The sequence below is a fragment of the Bombus pascuorum genome, chromosome 13 (assembly GCF_905332965.1).
Source record: "Bombus pascuorum chromosome 13, iyBomPasc1.1, whole genome shotgun sequence".
Classification (NCBI taxonomy): Eukaryota; Metazoa; Arthropoda; class Insecta; order Hymenoptera; family Apidae; genus Bombus; species Bombus pascuorum.
This window is the reverse complement of record NC_083500.1, coordinates 1,604,168-1,627,057: the sequence shown is the minus strand read 5'-3', so window position 1 is coordinate 1,627,057 and position 22,890 is coordinate 1,604,168. Positions and strand designations below refer to the sequence as shown.

Genomic DNA, 22,890 nt, shown 5'->3' with positions numbered 1-22,890 from the left:
TCATTTTTATACAATTGAAGTGTATGATCGACTGTATGTAGTACAGGATAAAGAGCAAGTTATTTTAAGAAATAGAAGAGATATGTCCAAGATTATATTGTTACTTATCATGCAGATTTCTACAAATTAAAACGATCGTTAAAAAAGGAATACTTATTGAACAATAACCTTATTTATTACTTTTCACTAAAAAATCGTTTAAAAAAGATACTTTTAGAAATATAATTTTATTAACTACTTCTCGGATAGATCGACGAAAAAATTAAAAAAAAAGAACAAACATTTTATCATAGAAACGAGGACTAAACGCTTGTTCTACCGAACTAAAATGAAGATTTTGTTTGTCTACCTTTTCGATCCTGTCCATCAAAGGTAGTAGCAAGAAGCAGAAACAAATGGAATAATAAATGTAAATATATTCAGCGGATATTATGCGCGATTCAGGTGCGTTTGTAAAGAATGCACACTGACGTTGGATACGATTTTCCAGCGCGTATTTCTATGGTAATCGAACACAGCACAGTCGAAGGTATTTCTCGAAAGCCTCGAAAATACTTGGTAATTCGATACGTTGCGTATGTATGGAACTTGCGAGTATCCAGTGTCTACCACGATGCATTCCGATGCCTGAAACATGCTGAAGCTCTTGCATTTATGGAAACTAGCAACGTAACTTTAGATAGTACCTCAGAATTGAAACTGTGCTGTCCGTTACGCGGAAAAGAAGAACCAATGGTGTTAACAGAGAGATAATGAAGAGGAAAATTATTGGAACAAGCGATAAGGAGGACGAGAATTTTGACAATTTTGAGTAGAGTTTAAAGTTGAAAATATCGCTGTTCTGGAATTTTTGACACGGCACTGCAAAATGCTGGAACTCTAGAAGATCATTTTCTACATCACTTTGACTTTCATACGTAATTTTTATTTCTGTAGATTTTGTTAATTATTATCTTAGCTGAATTGTAATGTTTGAACGTCATGTAACAAATATAAAAATCTTGCTCCAAGTTTACAAACTGGTAGCTATCTACATTATGTTATTCTGTTCTAATATTCTACTCATTAAAGGTACAACTTGTTACTCGAATAGTATTTTCTGAAAAGCTTTTAATAACTAAACGAACTTTTGTTCCGCGTCTGGTTATTCTGTATTATAATTTATTTTATATTATATTACATTTAATGCAGTTTGCAATATGTTAATATGTGATTAAACTATAACTAATTATGGAAATGAAACATGACGTGGGGGTAGAATTTAGAAGCTGGAAAATCAGTAATGGAAAATTAACATATTAAATTTCATTTAATTAATATTAGAACAACAGACAGCAACGTTACTAGAAAGAGCACTGGCCCTTTAACGAGTGAAAATGAAAACAATAAAATTTGAACTCAAAAACGGAAGGTTTCATTTTTCTAGTGTGTTGGAAATTTTGATATCGAGTTATTCTAACAGAGGAAGTTCGGCAGCTCGAAAATTCAAAAATATTCGTAACTTCGCACAAGTGTAGTTTATGTGACGCTAATGGCGGAACAATTCCTTTTTGCAGCTGAAAAGCGGTCCTAAGAGTGAAAATACCACCGCAAAGAAATCTTTACTTTTCATATCGCATCACGTTGTTATTAGCATCACGCGAACTACATTTATGCAAAATTCCAAATTTTCCAGTTTACCAAACTTCCCTCGTAAGTATCTAAATTCTAAATGTATATGCAAAAGTATCTAAATATCTTATAGTTCAATTGATTGATAAATGATCTGCCTCTATTATTATTCTGCTTGCAATAAAAAGAAAAATTATTCTACATCTTAATTTAGTAATTTAATAATCTGTAATTGAATGTCTTACAAAAAGTGTCTACTCCCTCTCCTTCCAATCTATATTTTTCGTAATGAAATCTTGAATTTTATTGCGCTGTTCGACATGAGATTATCAGAAAATTTCAATAACTCGTCCTTCTCGCATAAATCCCGGCCGATTCGTTCGAAGAATACTAAAATAGCGGCAGTACTCAAAAGTTTCTCACTGTACATTTGACATTACAACCAGCTGGACGGTGTGTAAAACAAGATGCATGGAAGGTATTTTATTGCATGGCAGTAAAATGCAACAGATTATTGTCACGAAGTGACCTATCGAACACGACACACGTTCAACGCTGACATAACGATTCCGTATCCATCAACGTTCTCAACCTACACCAGAACTCTGATTCGAATGCCAACTATGTTCCTCATCTGTCGAAGTCTTGAAATATCGAACATTTCACAAAAATATAATATTGAACGTAACATGGTATAATATAAATAAATATTATAAGAATGGAACGGACATTATCGAAATAGATTTTCATTCAAGCGATTATTCAAACAAATTCTTTATTTTATTTCTTATTTGCTTTGTTACTTTATCTTAAATAAGATGTATCAGAACGCTCTTCTATTATTTTTGTGATTGATCCCATAGATTGAAATAGAACCCCGTGGGAAATCGACAAAGTATCCATCGAAATGAAACGAAAATGAAATAAATAACTTGAAATCTAAACTAAAGGAAAATGAAATAAATAATTTTAAATCTGAACTAAACGAAAGTGAAATTAATGTGCATATTATTGACGTGAATAAATTGATTTTTATGGTAGAGCCATAAAATACAGAGAAGTCATCCGCGTAAACCTTAAATAAATTACAAATAAATTTCAGGTAAATGTATCAAATGTATTATATGATTTCTTTGCTTAAATAATATTAATTGTTAATAGAAGCTGAAATGAAATTAATTTTCTGGGAACTGAAAGTAAAAATAATTAGTGGAATAAAAATTGGCGATAATATTCCGGTTATTTTTCTGCAATAACTTTCCAGAAAATTGACTAAAATATCGATCCTTTTGAAATAACAATGTCACATCGAAAACATTCAATAAAAGCATTCCATTATCTTTTTTATTTCGAACGTTAAACGAAAAATCAATCAGTGAAATAATTGCCATTATTTTATTTTACATTACTTCTTGCTAATAATGGTTTAATTATTGTGCAAAATGCCATTGCTAATGTAATTCAGTAGTACAACTCAGTAGTAATGCAGCCAACTGATACTATTACACAATCGGGGCAGTGCAACCGACTAACGTAATTTGAAATTGAGAACCAATAATGTGATTTAACGCTGAACCTTAATAGCGCAACTTGTAGCATCAGCGAATAGTAAAATTGGATGCTAAGCGAATACTTCGATTGTATGTTACAGAAAGAGAGAAATGGGGAAAGAATTATGATATAATTGAAAATTAACATTTTTTTAATGACACACACATATCATTTTTCTACAGAGACTAATACCTTGATACTGTTAAGTTACGGTATCGACATCTTTATGTAATCAATTAATCACTCCGTAACCAACCAATCATCCCCGTGCGAATAGAAAAATACAATTCGGTTAAAAGGGGGTGAAAGAAAGCAGCAAAGTTGAATCCCGCTATTTGTAAAATTCAGCATCCAACGTAAATTAAATAAGGAAAGGGTAACGGAAACTAATATCCCAGCCATCTTAGTCGAAAGAAACAATAGAAACGAAGAAAAAAAGGAAGATTCTGATATTCGATCAGGCGATTCCGTCGAGACACGCGGAAAGCACAGAGAGAGCTTTCGTAATTCGAAGGCTAGTCCGGGGAACTTCTCCCCTGGCTGATTTTCCACGGCGAGGAAACGGCGAATTCCCGCGGGATCGCGGTTGGGTATCGAAATCAAATCAGGACCAAGTAGACAAGCGGCAAGCCGGGCACGTAGCTACAGGAAAGTAACATAAACGCGTAGCGCTCGCACTTCCGCTCCGTAGCCAAAGTCTGCGCGGAAGGCCCTTGCATCAGCTGGAATCTCGATTGTATTAGGCCGAAAGACTCGTGAATCCGGCTTCTTTTCATCAGCCGACAATATCAGATTCTTTCTTCAGGCTTACTAGAAATTTCCTTTCTTCGCAAGAAGATTCTAACGACACTGTATAAATATGTATTCCTACTTTTGGCTTATTGACCCTTTTCTTCTTTTATTCTTCTTCTTCTGTTCTTTGTCGATTACGTAGTCAAATAATATGACTCTGTTTAGCTTGTGGTATGTCGGATGGATTATATGTCTTTCATTGGATCGGATACGATTGTTTGTTAGTTGGATTAGTAAGAGGAGCGAAGGTTTCATTGTTTGGCCAAGGAATTGGTGCAACTACATAAAAAACTACATAAAAAGCTACATAAAGAACTACGTAAAAAACTGCATAAAACTACATAAGAAAGTGTTGATAAAAAAGTTTTGTAATTTTCAAGATTTTTAAATCTGCCGTTTCATGTGCGACACTAACCTAAGATTTAGTAATTTAAAATGTTATACGTGCAATTACGACCGAATCTAAGGTAACTAGGAAGATAAAGATTGAAAGTGACAGGGGCAGAAAGAGGAAAGCCGCTAAGTAGGTAGAAAGAACAATACGTGATAGGGAAAGCGGTTACAGAGTAGGAGAAAATTGCAAGTTACAAAGCTGCCCGTAAAGATTATACGTATGTAGTGCCACGGTGGAAGACTCCTCTTTCTGTTGTGTTCTTACCACTTTGCTTTTAAAAGTTCTTTCGTAGTTGAGAGACGGAGGCGAGTTAGGGGTAACTATGTACGTTGCCGCGATAATGAACGATCGATTCTTTGCGAAGGAACACGTATGTTCGTTTATAGAGAACGAAGCTTTTCAGGTAATTGAGAATTTCATTTAACAAAGAACGTTGGAAAAAGAAGTTGAAGCACGTTAATTGGAGAAGTAAACGGGGGTTAAAAGTATTATATAACAGCGATAAATTAGAAAATTTCATACTGTTATGATATATTATTACACGTATTGTAATATGAAAGTTTCTATTTTTAAATCTTTTGCTTTAATAAAATTGTAACCTGAATAGTTACGTTAAAGAGAGACGAAAAAATGATTTTCAAAAGTAGAAAAAAAAGTCTAGTCTATGTTAGCCATTACTCTGCGATGTTCGTCTATCGCTGCTGTATACGCGTTATCTAAAAAATTCGATTTAACAATATAAATCTACATTTAACGATGTAAATGATACATATATCGTAATTTGCATTATATCGTAATATAAAAATCGAATGATAGAATGAAACCGAACGAATCTAATCCTCACATAGGTTCAAACGACGTCAGAATCAAACACGAATCGAATCATCATGATCGAATTCCAGAAAATCGTGCTCCGAATTCCGGACGTGTCAGTGTCCTTGCAGCGGAACGCATAATTAACCGAAGACGTGTTAATTGGACGCACGAGGCGCGAACCAGCAGAAAGGAGGAGACAATGAAATATCGTCGGAGCGTCGCATCGATGCGAAATTAATTGGCGAAAAGTGAAAAGAAAGCCATCCAACATGTGTGCACACTCGCACGAACGACCGTTAGCATTAATTAAAAGCTGGAACATTCTATTTCAATTTCAAATACCATGGATTGGTCGCCGAGCTTCATAGCTTGTCTGTGTGATCGTGATACGACAATACCGTTCCTTCAGTTACCTCGACCGATCATCCGTATTTGCATAATTCGCTGGCCAACTTAATTTCCGGCATCTCCGGAGACGTTGTCGGAAGTCTGCGCACGCTTCTTCGACGTCGACGAGTTGTCGTTCAACGGAAACGGTTTCACGCTGACGACCTTTAATATTTGCTGTGCCATGATTTTATTGGGTTTTATCAGGTAGAAGTAATGAAAATTTAATTAAAAGCTAATTTGTGTGGTAATTTAATGGACATTTTAGAGCGTTTGTAAAAGTATTTTTATGGGGGGGATTCCAAAATTTGAGATATCGCGTAATCCAACATGACGCAGTAATGCTGAATCGAATAAAAATTGTTGAATAAATTGGAAATAATAATGCAAGAAAATTGAATCTTTCTTTTGAAGAATAGGTCACGAGTTTCATGTAGCTCTATGCAGTTTTGGTACCTCACACAGATTCATACGTTCGGTTATTTGCATTTAAAAAAAGAAATTACACACGTGCCAAGAAATTTCAAGGAGATCACAAGTGTCTCGAATTCGCATTATGCTTGTCAAAGTGCACAGTAGGAATCGATATTTCTCTTTCGATTCCACGATTGTCAAATCAACGTTTAACCAACCCCTACGTCCATAAATTACAATCCTCTCTACCCTTGCAAAACCCCATTTCTGCCGACAAGCCGATTTTGTATAAACCGTCGCCGTGTATTTATACCAGCACATTTATACCAGTGCACTTGGTACTTCCGTGGGTTAATTCGGTCATAAATATACGGCGACGTCTTTACAGCGATAATCACGAATGTGGTCACGAATGTGTATATTGTGTATAAAGGTGCCACAACAATCACGGTATAATCGGTAATAGGATGATTCTACGTGGTAAAGCAAGACAAAAATGTTGGATAGAATATAATACTTGCTGTGGTATTTGGAGCGAGAATACAGTTTCTTCAGCTGTATTCATAAAGATATGAATTTGTGTAAATAGTCCGGTTGTTAGATAGGTTTGAGTGAACGAAAAAGTGTTATAACATTAAATCATGCGTCAAAAAATGAATTCCTGCTATTTTGCAATTCGTAGCTTCAATTGCATTTAGTATTTAGTAGCAGATTGCTTGAGCTTTTTTGGCTAAAATTTATTTCGAAAGAAAATGTCGTACAATTGCTTTTTAGGCCGTGTTTTAATTAATTATTAATTTGCTTTGAAAAGGAACACGGAAGAAGACGAGGATCAGCTATTTAATTTTATTTACGAGTTCTGTTAAATTTCCCTCTGGATTATTATTACCCGAATGTGATTTAACTCTGATTTAACCTGCGATTTAACATTTTCAATGGCAAATTAAAAAGTTAACCTTCTCGACTGGTGCATCGTTGAAAACCACGGATTACGAAATATAATTTTCTGGGTTATTTCGGAGTATGTAATTAAATTTTATACTTCCATTCTGGGAAGTTTAATATCATTGGACGTTAAAAATATGATTACTACGGTTTGGAATGTTCTGTCCAATCGCTTCGTTATTTTAATACGAAGCGATTTGCCTGGCATAAAATATACATATTTTAAATATATTTTATAAATGTAAAACGTTTCGTGTTGCAACAACTGGAACGAGTTGACTTCTTGTCCCGGATTAGCTGTTATATGCTCAATTAATTGTTTTACCTACTAAATATTATAATAAATATACTATACTTTGGAATTTTATATATCTTTGTGTATTACGTGTATCCTCTGCACTTTGACACCATTAAATATTTCATAAATGCATAAAAATTTAGGTTTACTTTCAAGTGACCTAATATTTATAGACCAGGGTATTCTTGCTTTGTTTTTCTTCCACAATCCGTCCTTCAAGAATATTTTGAAATTTTCCAAACTTTTTGCCGATGGCGTACGTTTGATGGACACCCTGTGTACTAGGAAAGTCAGGTTCGACGTGTTTCACCAGAAACGGGGGTGATCCCTGACGATAGCGTATAGAGATCCATCACGCGTGTCGCGGGCAACATACAGGTAACCCACGAATTCTAATCCCGCGCCGTGGATACGCATATTACCATTTTCAAATGAAACGAAAATTGCGCCGGAATAGCCCAACGCGTTCGGTCCGATTGAACCGCGGTTTCGATGAATCAAATCGCGATTACGCTCGCGCTTAAGTAGCAACATTTCTCTGCTGATTGCTGTAATGACCTATTAAACCACCTAAACAGAACTATTGGCACGAAGCTGAAAGAAAGGTTGTTTGTGTCAGAGGTTGCAGCATGGGGAAGAAATAGCGACAGTGATTGGTGCGTGCAATGAATTAGGTACTTTCATGCAATTGTTATTACTATTATGGTTTTAGTGCTATTACCATAGCGAACTTTAACTTTGTCAATGAACACAATGTTAGCTTTTCAAACAGAAATTGCCGTTGCGCTGCCAACTACGATTTTCCACATTATTCCACGCTCCAAGCATTTTACTTTTTTTGTTTGAATATATACTAGAACTTCGTTTATTAGAAGGAAATTTTAGTTAATGTTAGTGTTAGTAAATTTTGAATAATAAAAAATAATATCTAGGTAGCGAGGAAAATTGGTGAATTGTCGTTACACGTATACAGTTGAACCAATTGAAGAGTTGAAACAAATGGAGCTATGATGCAATGAAGAGCACAGTGAGGCTCTTGCTAAACGCCTGGATATACAACGGCTACGAAAAGTATTTATTGTAGCATTTATATACCAATTAATTAGCCCCATGGTAGTTAAAAAAAAATCCCAAGTGCATTGCGTTTCCTATAATTCCAGATTTTCTTTTTGCCAGTGATTCTTTATCACGAAGATTTCCTTCGATCAATTTCCTCGTAATTTGTTGCCTCCGGCTCGCTTTTCCGTGCACATAGTCTATATCTCCAGGTATCGGGGCAAGTGATTCGCGCGAAGCACGGCTGAAAAATAGGTCGAAGAGCAAACAGTCGAGGAACATCGTTAACGAAACACGGAGAGCTAATTCAGTCGAAAGGATGGCTGTTTTCCAATGGAAAACTAATATCCGGCATTATCGAGCGCGTTATTTATTTTACTTTACCATGGAAGCTGATTAGTTTTTCGATATTTATTTCAACTGTCGTCGATTAATCGTGAATAGACGAAGATTTGCTCCTATTGTCCGACAGCATTTTCCTTTCGATTGGTATCGTTGCAACGAATCTCGTTCCACGTTTATATGCAAATCAAACGTTTTCCTTGTATAATATTCACTTTCCTTTCCTTTTCTCAATTCCTTTGCTCCTCCTCCATCTGTTAGACTAGAGATTCGTTGTTATTTGACATAGATAGCGACGATGTAGAGATCGAGTTCGTTATTTCTCCTGCCTGTTCCTTTGTTTCCATATCACGGGCTGGATGTATTGCAGTTTTCTTAAATTATGTGAATACCAGTTGTTGAAATTGAACGTGCTGATTGAATACGCTCGAGCGATTCCTTTGTGCTCTATGTTCCGCTTCACTCTTTTTTCGTTCCTTCGTTTCTCGAACGGAATTGAATATAGTTTGTTCGATGAATCTTTTACCTCACTGATTGTGAGATCTTCTCTTGTTCAAGTGCAAGGAAGAAACTTCATTTTCTTTTCTCTTTTCTTTTCTGCCTTATGAAGTCTATTTGCTTGTAAGAAATAATGTTCCTAAATTCTTAGGTAGACATTTTTAAACCTATAAGAAGAATAGAAATTTTAAATAAGAAATAAAATGATTATATAAGAGTATTAAACAAGATTACATTAAAAAAAAAAAGAAATATTAAAACTAGAAAACCCATCTTTTAACAGTTCGAATATTTTTCATTGAAAAATTAGCTTTTCATTGCGCTTAATTTAATTTAAAATCTAATTTTCTATAAAATACTGCTTCCTCCTCAACTAAAACGATTTTCATATGTCTAAAATTTGCATGCTGGTACTCTGCGCATAAATGAGTTTAGTTTTCCCAATTCTCAGAGCTATATAAGTTTCTAGTTTATTTTCCACGCTTTCCATCACTTATGAAATCGTCAACTCGATTTAGCCGTGAACTCCATTTGATTGAAAACTCGAAATCTAACTATCGTCGAAATAAAACTTCAAAACCTGTACGGTCCCCAAAGCAGCGACGAATAAAATTTCAACCGAACAAATGCACCTATACTATCTCTGGTCAGTTAATATTTTTCATTGCATCTGCTGCTTTTACTTTTCGTTGTGTTTAAAATAATCAAATATTTTCCAATATCCTTTTATCCAAAAAATTACGCTCGTTTTATTCTTCATCGTAAAAGAATTCTCTGTTAGCGAATCCCACTTTCACGTCAATTGCTCATCTATAAGTTGCAACCATAGAAGAATCAATAGCGTGCTACATCAGCGTTATTAAAATTTTTTTCCAGCTTTACATAAAGATAGACGTTTCAGCGAAATTTATAATTCCATTGGAAAGAGTACGTTGGGATTTCGAATATAAAGGAAAACGACTTGATAATCAAAACCGGTTAAATTCGTTTCCATCGTCTCCTTCACCTTCGTCGTCGAATACTCGACGCGCCTATTCGTTTCGTGGACGTTTGCTTGTTCAGCCGCTGGTAGTTCCGCGATGAAACGATTTTCATAAGGCATTGTTGATTCGAGCGAATCGCGTAGGCGCGAACGCGATGCACACGTTCGTCCAATATTTGCGAAAAGTGTGTCGACGCGACTGCCGTGTGCAAATACCAGCCAGAACGTGTTTGCCGCCTACGGAGGCGTTATAATATTTAATTCGTTGTTTTGAAGTTTGTATTCATGTGTCCGGTTGATTTGTAACCGCTGGCGTTAAAAAAAAGAGTTGGATCTGAGGAGAAGATGGGCTTCTTTTAGAAAGACAAATTGGAAGAACTACTCTGGAAAGATGCGAATTTGTGTGTTTAAAAAAACTTAATTTTATCAGATTAGCATACATAAGTACGTATAATGTGGATTATAATTTTTAGAACCAGTCCATATATCTATTTATCAAATAAATATTTTTCTTATTATTGTTTTATTTTCTTTCGATTACTGACTACAGATATAGCCTACAGATATTGTAAAAGAGTACTAGCGTTATTTCAAGAAAACCATCCGACTGTATGAAAATAACAAAAAAAACTGCAGCTTCTTTGCGATTCTTCAGAAAATGTGTTACGCGCAGGGAACAAGTTCCGAGGAGGAGAATGGGCAAAAGTTTCGGTTTTGCGTCATTTCGCGAAAGTTTCCTCGCAATGGGCACAAACAATTGTAAACAATTCCACTGATTAAAAAAGCTAGAAATTTATCATTTTTCTAGAGATTGCTAGATACGGGAGGTAGAATATCTTTCTCGCAACTTGCTCGTTCAAACATCTACATTTTTTACATTTTTTTTATATCTTTGTACTGCATCCAACCTTTGTTCCTTCTTTTTTGCAATCTATGCATATCGCACAAAGAAACACACAGAAAGTTTTTATTTAATCGTCTAAGAAATTATTTCATTGCCAATTATTAGACACACCATAATTGTTAAATATCCCGGGATATCTCGCGGATTACAATGATATCCGAAAAAGATTGGAATCACCCGTGATGGAGCCTTTTTGTACAATTTCCTGCTCTCCGAGTTCATTAAAGCAAGGGGTTGAAGTCTGTGCCCTGGCCCAGTTACGAAGAATGCTCTCGCAAGAAACGTCAGCAACAAGCTAAATTAAAAATCTCACGCTTGCGAAAATCTCGCAATACCGTATTTCGACTATCCAGCATCAAAGAATCTTCAGTCCACGTACGTCATACAATCCGAACCATGTGACACCACGACGGCGAAACCTTAGACATGCGCGTTCTCTTCCGTTTGTTTAACGAAATTAACCTCTCGGCCATGAAAAGTGCGACAAAAAATGCTCGTGCTGAATGGCAGCAGTGAAGACGGCTTCGCGCAAAACCCTGTGAACGTTCGTCACGGTCTAAACTTCAGACCTGAGAAAATTTAGATCAAAGCAGGTCTAGCTTCTAGCTCGAATGAAAAGGGAAAACCATCCGTGATAAGAGAAAGGCTGCCCTCAGCCTTGTACAGGCCACTCGCTTTGCTGATCTCGTGAGGATACCAAACGTCCTGCATAAAAAATGCAAGGGACACCAGCTTCCCTTTGATTGTCGCTGCGGCAGGACGATGCGATAGGCGAAGAATAAAAATGAAGACAATAACAGAGGGCTTAAGAAATCTCGTCTCTCAAAGGAAATCATCTCGTCTAGTAGGATGAGGCTTCTTCTCCGCGAATCGTCGAGGTCGTGCCTGACCGCGTACTTGCTCTTCTTCCACCTTCCTTTTTTCCCCTTCCTTCATCCTCTTCGTTCCGACATTAAAGTCTGGGGAATTAAGAGACTACTCTGCTCGAAAAGCAGAGGCTGGTTTTAATGGAACGGCGTAAAGTGAACTGGATATGGTTTTGGAATTTTTTTACATGGGATTAAAGCGGATAAAGACGAAGAACACGCAGACGAAAGGGGTTAATTGTTGACGGTGGTCGAGTAACACGCGGCAAGGCACACGTTTTTATATTTTTATGAACACAGCTAAAGAAATGAAGCTTAGATATCGTTTCATCTGGTAAAAGTTGTAACAAATATTCTACTTTGGATGGTTTACATTTTCCATAAATGCATAAAAACTGTAGTTTAATTACTATAAATATTATATTCATTTTTGGCGGTATTGGACATTGTTGAAAAGCGTGTTACAGGTTATGGATTAATTAACGAATTGAAAGGTTTGCAGCGAAGGATAAAAGAACGGATGACTTGAATTCCAACCAGTCAGAAAGTGAAAGACGAGAGGCAAAGTGTAGCACCGGTGGAGAGAATAAATTTATTTTTCCAATGGAGTATTTTTCTTGCATTAACGTGATTAAGTTAAGTTCATTTTAAAAGCGGCTACGCGGTGTTTGCGCTCGATAGCGATGCATTTTGTCGGCGATTGAAATTGTTAAGGTAGAAAAGGGGTTGATTTTAAATGATCGATTTGCGTTTAAAATGCGAAAGGTAATTTAATTTCGATGAAAATGTTTAATACGATAAATCGAGGGAAAGGGAGACAATTCTAACGTCGTGCTAAATTAAATACACGAAACATAATAATCCCTATGCTCTGAATTTAATTGAAGTTAAATTATGTGGTAAACTGGAAAAGGGGCAAAAATCTCAAAGCGAGGTGAATGTTTTTCTAATTTTATTATTATGATTTACTGTTTATAACATTATTATGCATTGATGCGTTAGTTTTATATAAATGATTATCTTCAATTATAAATCAATTTCTCTAAGTCGATTCATAGAATATGAAAGAAATAAAATTAGAATGCTGTTAATGTCACTCACTAAGTCTTCTAACTTAATAAATAAAATTTAATCAAGAAAGCACGAAATACATTGCAGACTATACAATTGACATTATGATTCTCGATACCTTTACTCACGAGTACGTATATAAATTAATTAAAAATAAATTAAGACCTAATGGAGATTCATATATTATTAAGACAAATTCGCTAAAAAGTGTCGGAACAGTTATGAATGGCAATAGACATGTCATCGATATGCAACAACTCTATTGTTTTTCTTCAATTAAAATGTATCGTATAACGTATCCACTATATATTAAATTCTCAATATAACAATTCCATTTGTATGTGATTAACGCACCCATTCGAATGATTCGTTTATTCTCTCTATTAATTTAAGTAAGGAACCTTCCAGCGGCCCTTTCGCAGAGGCTGGCCTAGTTTCGAATGGCAGACGAAACGTATCTCCCTAAAGGCGGTATTGTATTGTATCAAAAGCATGTTCTGAACCGCGACCAGAAAGCGTGGGTTCGCAAACTGAAATGACTCGGCGAATTTGCGGATTTCAATTCGCCAGCGGCTCCTAAACTGTTGAATTTCGCGATAGGAAACTCGCCCCCTCGCTCACTCTAATAATTGCACACTGCTCGCAGAGTTTCGCGTTCTTACAAACCATTTAAATGTCGCTCCGTTGGAACTGGAAAACTTTCGACCGACATCTTCGGGAAAGGACGCCGTCACGACGTTTACTCCAAGATTATCAAGGCCTGCACCTCTTAGCGTTTTCTCTCTCTCTCTCTTCCCCTCTCTCTTGAAGCTAACGAAAATTGTCGCGAGTTTTACGACTTAACACTTCTTACGGGCCTTAAGTGTCCGTTTGAGTCAATATTGGAACATTGCGTCTATTTAAATAGCGAAAAAATCGGATCTGAATTCCGGAATTGTCTCAAAGAAGAACAGTCAAAAATTAAACATACACAGAGTACAAAAATGGAATATTTTATACTTTAATGCGGCCAATGGGAGAAAGTAACGAGTCAAGTTCAAAGTTCGAAGAAAAGACATTTCGCGTGCACCGACCCAACAATAGTTCCAAATATCCGTGTTTCGTTCATCCACGTAGCTGAACGAAACAGTCAGCAAACAGCCAGTAAAAAGTTAAGAGGTAAGGACACCGCGAAACGATCATGCGGAATATCATTTTCCACTTACTACCCAGAACGAGCTAAAATTCTCATCAACTCTCATTAACAACTTCCCAGAAACAAGAAATTGCAAGGCAGTAACGCAAATTGCACTTCCGAATATCATTTACTGACCACAAACTGTCGTTAAATCGTAAACTACGAACGAATTGTCCCGAATTTTCGACGAATCGAGGCAAAACTAGTCGTAATTTTCTTATCGTTTCGAATGACCACAGAGAAACTGTCAAAGGCACGTAAGGCACGAGATCTCTGACGAATGGAAGTTTGCGAGAAACGGTGCGTCGTTCGTATCGAAAAGCTGCGTGTAATCTTGTGATACACGGTTGTAATTAACGCGGCTCAATCGACCGAAAAACAGCCGGATTATACGGCTTGTTGCTTGCCGGTGGATCGACGAGAAATTTCCAGCGACGTTTCAGCAGCGATGCTGCTATCGCTTCCGATTGATTGATTTATGAAGATAAAATGGACTATGCCAGCGAGTGATATCGCAAGCTTGATCTAATTCCGCGAGAAGCGTTTCGTTTAAATCACCGAAACTTTCAGTTCGAGGATAAAATTGCGCCATTTATTTTGCGGCATGCGTTTTGTCGATACTCTCAAATTAACACTTTGACTGCCACGTTGGTCATATATGACTGGCCACACGGTTTCTCCTGTGACGCTACGGTGGTCATTGGTGACCGGAGCGCTTGAACTTCTTACAATTATAAAAATTGTACGAAAATTGACAATTAGGGCATTTTGAATATAACTGATAAATAGAAGATACTTTGAAATAAAAAGTGCCCCACTGAACAATTAAGCATTTTTATTAGAACATCAATAAAAAGAAATGGGAACAAATCTTGCATCTAACGATGCATTGTGTTTGCATCCATATCTTTGAGGGGTAATCTACGAATATTATTATAAACACACCTTAGAAAATAATAATAAAAATGCTGCTTTATGATCATATAATTGAAATTAGAAGTGTGAACATACCTTACTATTATATATAGAATGAGCAAATACTGTTTACTAATACCTTTACACGTTTCAACAATATATTCTGCACGTTTTGCTTACGACCAAATAACGAATGCGAATGGTTTGTTGAAATAAACGAAGCCTCGTTATAGTATGGCGCTATCAACTGTTACCAAGGCGCCACCAAAAAGATAAACGATCCATTGGGGAACAATGTTGTCTTACATCATCAATTTATTATTATTTTGTCATTATATGCTTTATATAATAAAAATACTCCCGTGGCGTCCTGAGCGAAACATGTGATTCTGGCATGGCAGTCAAAGTGTTAATACAGCGTGGATGTTTCGGTAAATTCATATTTTCACGAATAAGGAACAGAATGTAAACAGAGACTTTCAAACCACCTTTGCCAAATTTAAATACGTGCAGGAAAATCACAGGAATATCTATCAGCACTTGGGAAAGTCTTTTTAAAGATATTTTTCATCGCTGCTGTTAGGAAATAAATGGAGTCCACAATACCGGGAGTTCTACTGTACTAGTAGCTTCAAAACCTCGTATCTTTGCAGATTCCTGAAAGCGGTACCAAAGCAAAACATTCGACCGATTATACCAAATTGTCAACAAATCATAATTTCCTGATACTCTAAACGGAACATATTCAATACAAATATTTCGCTTTACGTAAGAGAAATCGCTCGCTCAGCGTTTCAACTATTTTCACGAATCAGCAACTTTTTGAAAAATCACCCTGTCATACATCCGCGAAGGTAGTCCTTTTGGAATAGTCCTATTGAGTCGTAAGAGCAGCCGAACGTTCTTTGATCCGCCATTGATTTCGTAGCAGCCGGTCAAAGGCAAAGGTTTTCCACGAAAAGGAGTACGGCTTTTGGTTATCACGCGTCGTTGAATCCTGAAAACGGGCTGCCGATTTCACCATTTCCACGTAACTTCGAACTGTCAACGAACCTACACGAATTTCCAACGCAACTTCTTCCTTATTTTCTATTTTCCTTTCCTTAATTCTTTAAGTATATGATTTAAATATTACGATTTAATATATGCGATTAAATTGATTACGACGTTTTAAAAGCACCACACAGACATTTTTGATATCTTTTTCTCATTACACATAAAATACGCAATATTTCCTCGTTTATCGTTCGACGTAATAATGTACCGGCAATAACTGTCGATCTTTTGAACGTTCGTATACCGCTTCAGTTACTATCTTCAATAACGAGTTTCTCAGTTTACAAATTCTCTTCGCACACGCATATGAATTTATAGCATAGTCGTCACGTATGTATGCGCGTGACTTAAAAAGCCATCCGATTGAAAATGCTTTGTTTGTAGCGGCTCTATCGCTAGCCATCAGCTAACCTTCGACAGGAAGCTGCTTGATCTTGCTCGAATTAATTTAGTTGTGAAACATGACGACTTTGATGCATTCGCGAAATAATGCAGCAGTCACGGCTTCACAGGTCGAGGCTACCACGCGCCACGAGTAATTAATGAAGACGAATCGACTTCTAGCTCTCTTCTTCGTTTCGAGGCGAAAAATTCGCCCTTCTACAAACTGTGTACGTTTCCTGATGAATCACACTTAATTACGGTGACTAACGAGCTCGGTATCGCCGCTACTCATACGCCGCTATCGTGTATCGTTCTTCGTAGGAATCTTTCATTTTTATCTCTTATTAACATTCGTAGATACTCACCCCCTTTCTTTTTCACTTTTACCCCATTATTTGTAACAATAAAAATCTTTACGTTTACGAATTGATTCTTTTATTTTGTACAATCTGACGTATAAAAAACAAGGGACGACGTAAGGAATTACTTCTGTACTTGTATCCATACAATACATTCCTCGCAGCACGTACATATGTTGTCTTTCGTACGACAGCTTTTACAAAGTAAAAATTAAAATATCTATTAAAAATTAATGATTTTTCTACTGGTTACATTAAGAGATATAATAATATGAAAGAACATTAATCGAAATAAAATAAAGGAAAGCAATGAGATATACTGTACCAGATACAAATCAGACAACAACTATTAAACGTTCTTAGATAGAAACACAAATATAGAAGGATACCGTAAGTCATAGACAATTTTCTTTCCCATAAGTGGCTCCCTTATCATTTGTTACTCCCTATATATCATTGCCTTCCGTTCTTTTAGTTTCACCCTATCTACGTACTTGCTGCTTATCTCTGTACTTCACTTCCCCTTCCTCTATGCCCCCGACTATTTTTCTCAGCCTCCGCCTCTTTATCTTTTGGCTTTCTTCCACTTGAAAAACGCGAGTAGGGGAGTGGTCAGAGGGCAGGAGATAATTATCTTCGGTGAATTACCGGTAATTGTATTTGTTAAAGGGGTATTTGAATTCATTTAATTCGGACCATTAACGAGAGAAAAATTAGAGAGCAGGTGAATAGAGAGAATTAGATTTCTTTGGCGGCCAGACAGAGACACGCAACATGCGATTTCGTAAATAAAGCGTTACCGGCTCAACGAATTAAAGGGTTTACCCGTTATTTCCCTACGATTTTGAAAATATTCAATGCCTGTTTCCACTAGGGTGTTTAATAAATTCATTTGCATTAGACCTATTTAAAAAACGTTGAATGCACGGTTAAATCCATATACTCTTATTTTTCAATGAAGAATTTCTTTATCAGAATATCCTTTAAATTATTTACCGATAAAATCATGACGGTCATTTTTTATTGCCGAATTACATTGCCAAAAAAGTTTCGAGACGTTTTGTGTAAAATATACTGTAGGATCTTTATTACAATTAGTTTATTTACAATAAATGTATTAAACAGATGTTGGTTAAACAGGAAACAATGGTTGTTTAACGTGAACTAATCACAATAACGTATTATAATTAAGACAACTAGATAGTTAATTTGCAACTCTCAGCACCACGGATCCAACGCTCTCTTTCACGCGGACCGCACTCTCTCGAGAACGCAATTCGCACTCCCTGACTTCTCGATTTACACTCTCTGACTTCTCAACTGATACTCACTGTTAATTCGTCTTTATCCCTTAGCATTCCTTTGTCTTTTGTCTTAACCCTACCACACACGTGTTCCGCAACTACTCGTGGCCAGGGTCATGCAGGCCTTTTCCGCGGAATTATTCGATTGAAGGACCGACGATACATTATTGGGCCTGTCGGCAGTTCGGCTTTCTCGCGACATTGTTTATAGTTCACCCAAAGAATTGATCGACATCCGAGGTGGAAACCGATACGCAATCTCAATAAACCTGGTGCGATCCTTCGCTATCGAAAACTGCTTTTCGTATTCAATCCGTAGAAATGAGTTGCGGACTCATTTCGAACGGCAATTATCTCAAGCAAAGTGCATAAATTCATCTGTGCTCCATGCTCTATAAATGCAGCGGACGCCGCGGAAAGATAAATATTCAAATATGCATAACAGCCACGAAGTCAAAGAACGTTGTTACCAACTATTTCTACTACTCGACAAATGCTGTTCCTTCGAATTCTCATCTTCTCGTTGTTCAACTCTGGATACGAATTAACTGCTTTGGGGAAAAAATAAAAGCGGTAAAAACAGGCGTAGCTATAAAGGGCGTGGATCGTATGAAAATGAGACGAACTAAAAAAGTCTATGAGTGTCCTGCTAGGCAAAATGTAGGAATGGAACTTTTGTTGCTGTTTCAAAAAATTATTTATCGAAATATTCGTGGCTACTCAAATGTAGATTGGACTTATTAGCTGTTATAATTCATTGGCTATTATAAAAAGAGTCAAGAAAGTCATGAATGCGCGAGTCTTGCTACGTAAAATATGCTAATGAAACTTTTGTTCCTGATTCTGAAAATTCTCCATCGAAATATTAGTAGACAATAAGATTGTGAATTGGATTTGTTGATTATTATACTTGGGAATTATCGCGCTACAAAGATCTCTGAAATCTCTGCTAATTTCGCGGACCTTTGCAAGCATAGCTTTGATTTATTATTTAACGGCCACGGTTCGTGATTTATCACTTACTGTGGTGTTGGTCGACTCTCTTTTTTCCTGTCTCCCATGGCGCGCCGAAATAAAATTGCCATGTATTTTCGGCGCAGTGCCAAGGCTTGCTTTCGCTACTAATTTCAGCCCGTCATACACCTTACTTGTTGTTGCACATCACGCGCAATACGATTTACGTGACGTGGCCGGCCTCGTGACGAGCTTTCCCAGTGTTCCGTAACAAGCTGCATCCCTTTACCTGGTAATTTCCAGCGAAAATATCGCGCTACTGACTCACGGCTAATACGTTCTAAATAGAGCTTTGATGATTTTGGTTCTTCGAACAATCTGTTTCTGGGCAGAAACGACCGAGATAACGTTAGGAACGGAGATTGATAATAAGAACATGATGAGTGCATTTTTGACGAATTTCTTAATTTGATGTTATTTAGCGATTAAAGAAATATGATCCTACGTAATGTAGTTAATTAAGAAGAACAAAATTTTAAGAACAGAAAATTTTAATAACAGGAAAATGACCTCAATTATATCACGAAATTATGTAGGACCACGGTATATGATATTTCAAAAGTGCAAATGTATACAATCGTAAAAAAAAAATATAAATCTTGTTTCTCTAAGAGAAAAAGATAAAGTTTACTAAAAGTTCTCAGGAAATGATGCAAAGGAAGAAACTAGCCGAAATTATTGATTTAGTTTTAATCAACGTTTTATTTTATTTCCACACGCGACTTGCTCGTTAAATTATTCTGCAATTAGCAGAGCTACTAATTAGTATAATTACAGCAACAAATAACGCAAAGTACTGAGTTTTACGTTTCGGTATAAACTTGGAATAATTGATATAAGTCATTCAAAATTTCGTAAGCATCGTGTCAAGTTCATGAAGAAAGATTCGATGGAAACTTAAAAAATTCTTGAAAACGTTTCTTGAACGTTAATCGTGTAACTGGATGATAAGATTGACGGGGTTAAGGAAAGTGACGTTGACGAGTTTGTCTTCTGAAAGGTTCAATTGCGAGAGTAATTCCAACGCTATTGTTCAAATCGACAAAATCTCAGAATCATGTCCCAAATACGAATCCTTCTTTTCAAATCTACATTCAAGACTATATATCACCTGTCGACGATGATTTTTTCTAACCCAGTGAAATCAATCTTCCACGAGTTATTTCATTACCACGACACGTAACCTGAATGTCATGTCATCTCGTCAGCGACGTAAATTCCCTTTCTCAATGGGACTTAAGACACGGAACGTTAATCGGGCTGGCCGTCAATTGCGTAGGGCGACGGGAGCCCTTTAAACCGTCACGACAGAACAGGAATTAGAGCATCGATTAGACGGTCAATTATGGAATTGCGTCGGGCAGACATCATACGAGTAATTCGACGCTTCCAGCCGGAATACTCGTGCCGGGAATGTGGATCGTTACGGGACCGGGCACCGTTCGAAATATAATTAGTTAACGTCGTGTAATTAAAAGCATTCGGTACGAGACTCACGTAGTTTCGACGCGATTTCACCGGCCTGTCGAAATGATTAAATATTCTATTATCAATGATGGAGGCACAGGTTAGAGGGGTTTTTGGCGTCCATTAGAACAGGTGACCGAATATAATCGGACGCGCTGCCACCAATTGACAAATCCTTACCGCGCGTTAGCTCTCCGTGAAATCTATTTTTCTCTGATTTTCCTATAGAATCGCACGTGCTTCATGGTCGAGATTTTATTAGCAGATCTGTGAAATATATCTCAATGGTGATGTTCGAGCCACGTATTGTAGTCGAATTGCAAATATAAAAAGAAGGTAATATTATTTCACACGAAAAGAAACATGCAAATGAAACTTTGAATCGAAAGAAATTTCATTTAATAACGTAAACTGTAAGCTGAAGTCAACGTTTAATTCATTATTTCAGTCGACTCGATCAATAATTCCATGTCAACGGTTATTACGTTCATTTATACAAGTGAAATATACAGTCTAAATATTAGTAAAGCATCGTGCAACCTATAAACGACAACTAATGCGCGTGACGTACGTGTAACACGATATAATGACTGAAATATAGTTGATTTGTTATTTTATTTCGTGTAATATATCGATTTTATGCTTGCTAATTACAATGCTAAATGTATACCATTTAGGCATTGAACATTTTACTTTTAGATACTTGTTCAAGTAACTTTTTTAGATAAACCTATTGAGAAACTCGGTCAAGAATATATATCACGAACAAATTTTACTTTGAATTTTAGCCGGAAATCTCTTTCGACTCGAATCAGATTGGCCGAGCGAATGCAGAATTTATTGAACTAAAGATTACCATGAGCGTTTCTGGAAAATGACTATAGAGGTAATAACGACGAAAAATGATAACAAGCTACTAAATTCTGATAATAATATACAGTGATCCTATATACAATGACTCTGAAATAATATTCTATATAGTGAACAGTGGCAGGAAATTAAATAATATTTCTTCATAATTGAAACAAGTGGCTCTTGTTCCTCCTGTTGCTGGTATCATCTGCGGTACAGTGAAGCCTGCTGCATGCAATTACTATCTAATTGCCTATACGAAATGGACATCTAATCTGGTATACATCATGGTACTCCTATAGCCGATAGCAGTAATTCTCTGGTTTATCCCGTCAACGAACGTCGTTCTAGCTTGCTGTAATTAGCGAGAAATTAATCAAAGATACGATTCTAGTGGAGAATGTGGTGCATTTCCTCGCTTTGATACGCATATTTTATTTTTTTCTTTTTTTTTTTCGTTTTTCTATGGTAATATGGCAATACTCGTCTGTGAGCAAAACTTATGGTTTTTATTTAGACAAAGCTAGGTAGCCCTTTTTTCAAGCTTTCACGTGCAATTATCTTTAATCGATACAATTTCCTAGCTTTTTGCGCAATTGTTTGGTTGGTATCGATCTGTCTGAAACGCCAACTTTGTGATCGATTGACGACCGCTTCACAAAACCACAGTAAGCACGATGAGCAACAACCACAACGCCTAAGCCGCATGTGGCTTGAATCACTATCCTTAACTTGGGCTGAGAAGTTCCACAGCACGCGGTGTATTCTCCAGATTTGACGCCGACAGATTATCGCTTATTCCGGTCGATGTATTTAGCTCTCTTTAGTCGGACAACACTTTCGAAATATTGCAGAAATACGAAAGTGTTCTAGTGTGGTTTCTTCGCGACGAAATCTGAAAGTTGACAGAAAATCGTACCAAGTGTTTCGAACATCACTTTATAATGCATTGAAAGTAATGTAGTTGAAAATGTAAAATTGATAAAGGGACTTGAAACTTTTGCATGCGTCTAATATTTGAGGGAATAAAAGACAGAACTTAAATAGAGATCAGTTTTAGCTACGAGATATTATCATTGAGTACTTTACTCTGCATATTCTGTATATTTTTATCTTGTAAGAATTATTACCGTGAACGTGTCTGAATTATTACACAAGCATGGAGCTACCAAATAAGTAAATGACAAGGAAAAAGAAAAGTTACAATTTGAAAATAAAAGTTTCTTTTATATCGTTAAAGATAGTTCAAAACGGGACGGAAATATCTCAGAAATTAAGCCACCGTGGCTTTATATCCCTGTGAATTTTGTACTCGTTTTAAGTATCTCCACGCTCTTCGAAACTTTGTCCATTTAAGCCAGAAGCAAGCTGTTTATGTTTCATGAGTTTACGACTACCAAGACCATTTGGAAGGAACACACACAACGTTTTTGTA

At 36.5% G+C, this 22,890-nt stretch overlaps 1 protein-coding gene across 2 annotated transcripts in view; it reads left to right on the top strand.

Moving 5' to 3' along the window:
* LOC132913464 (zwei Ig domain protein zig-8) overlaps positions 1–22,890 on the top strand; it is a 739,765-nt gene that overhangs the window by 399,425 nt on the left and 317,450 nt on the right. The window lies entirely within an intron of this gene.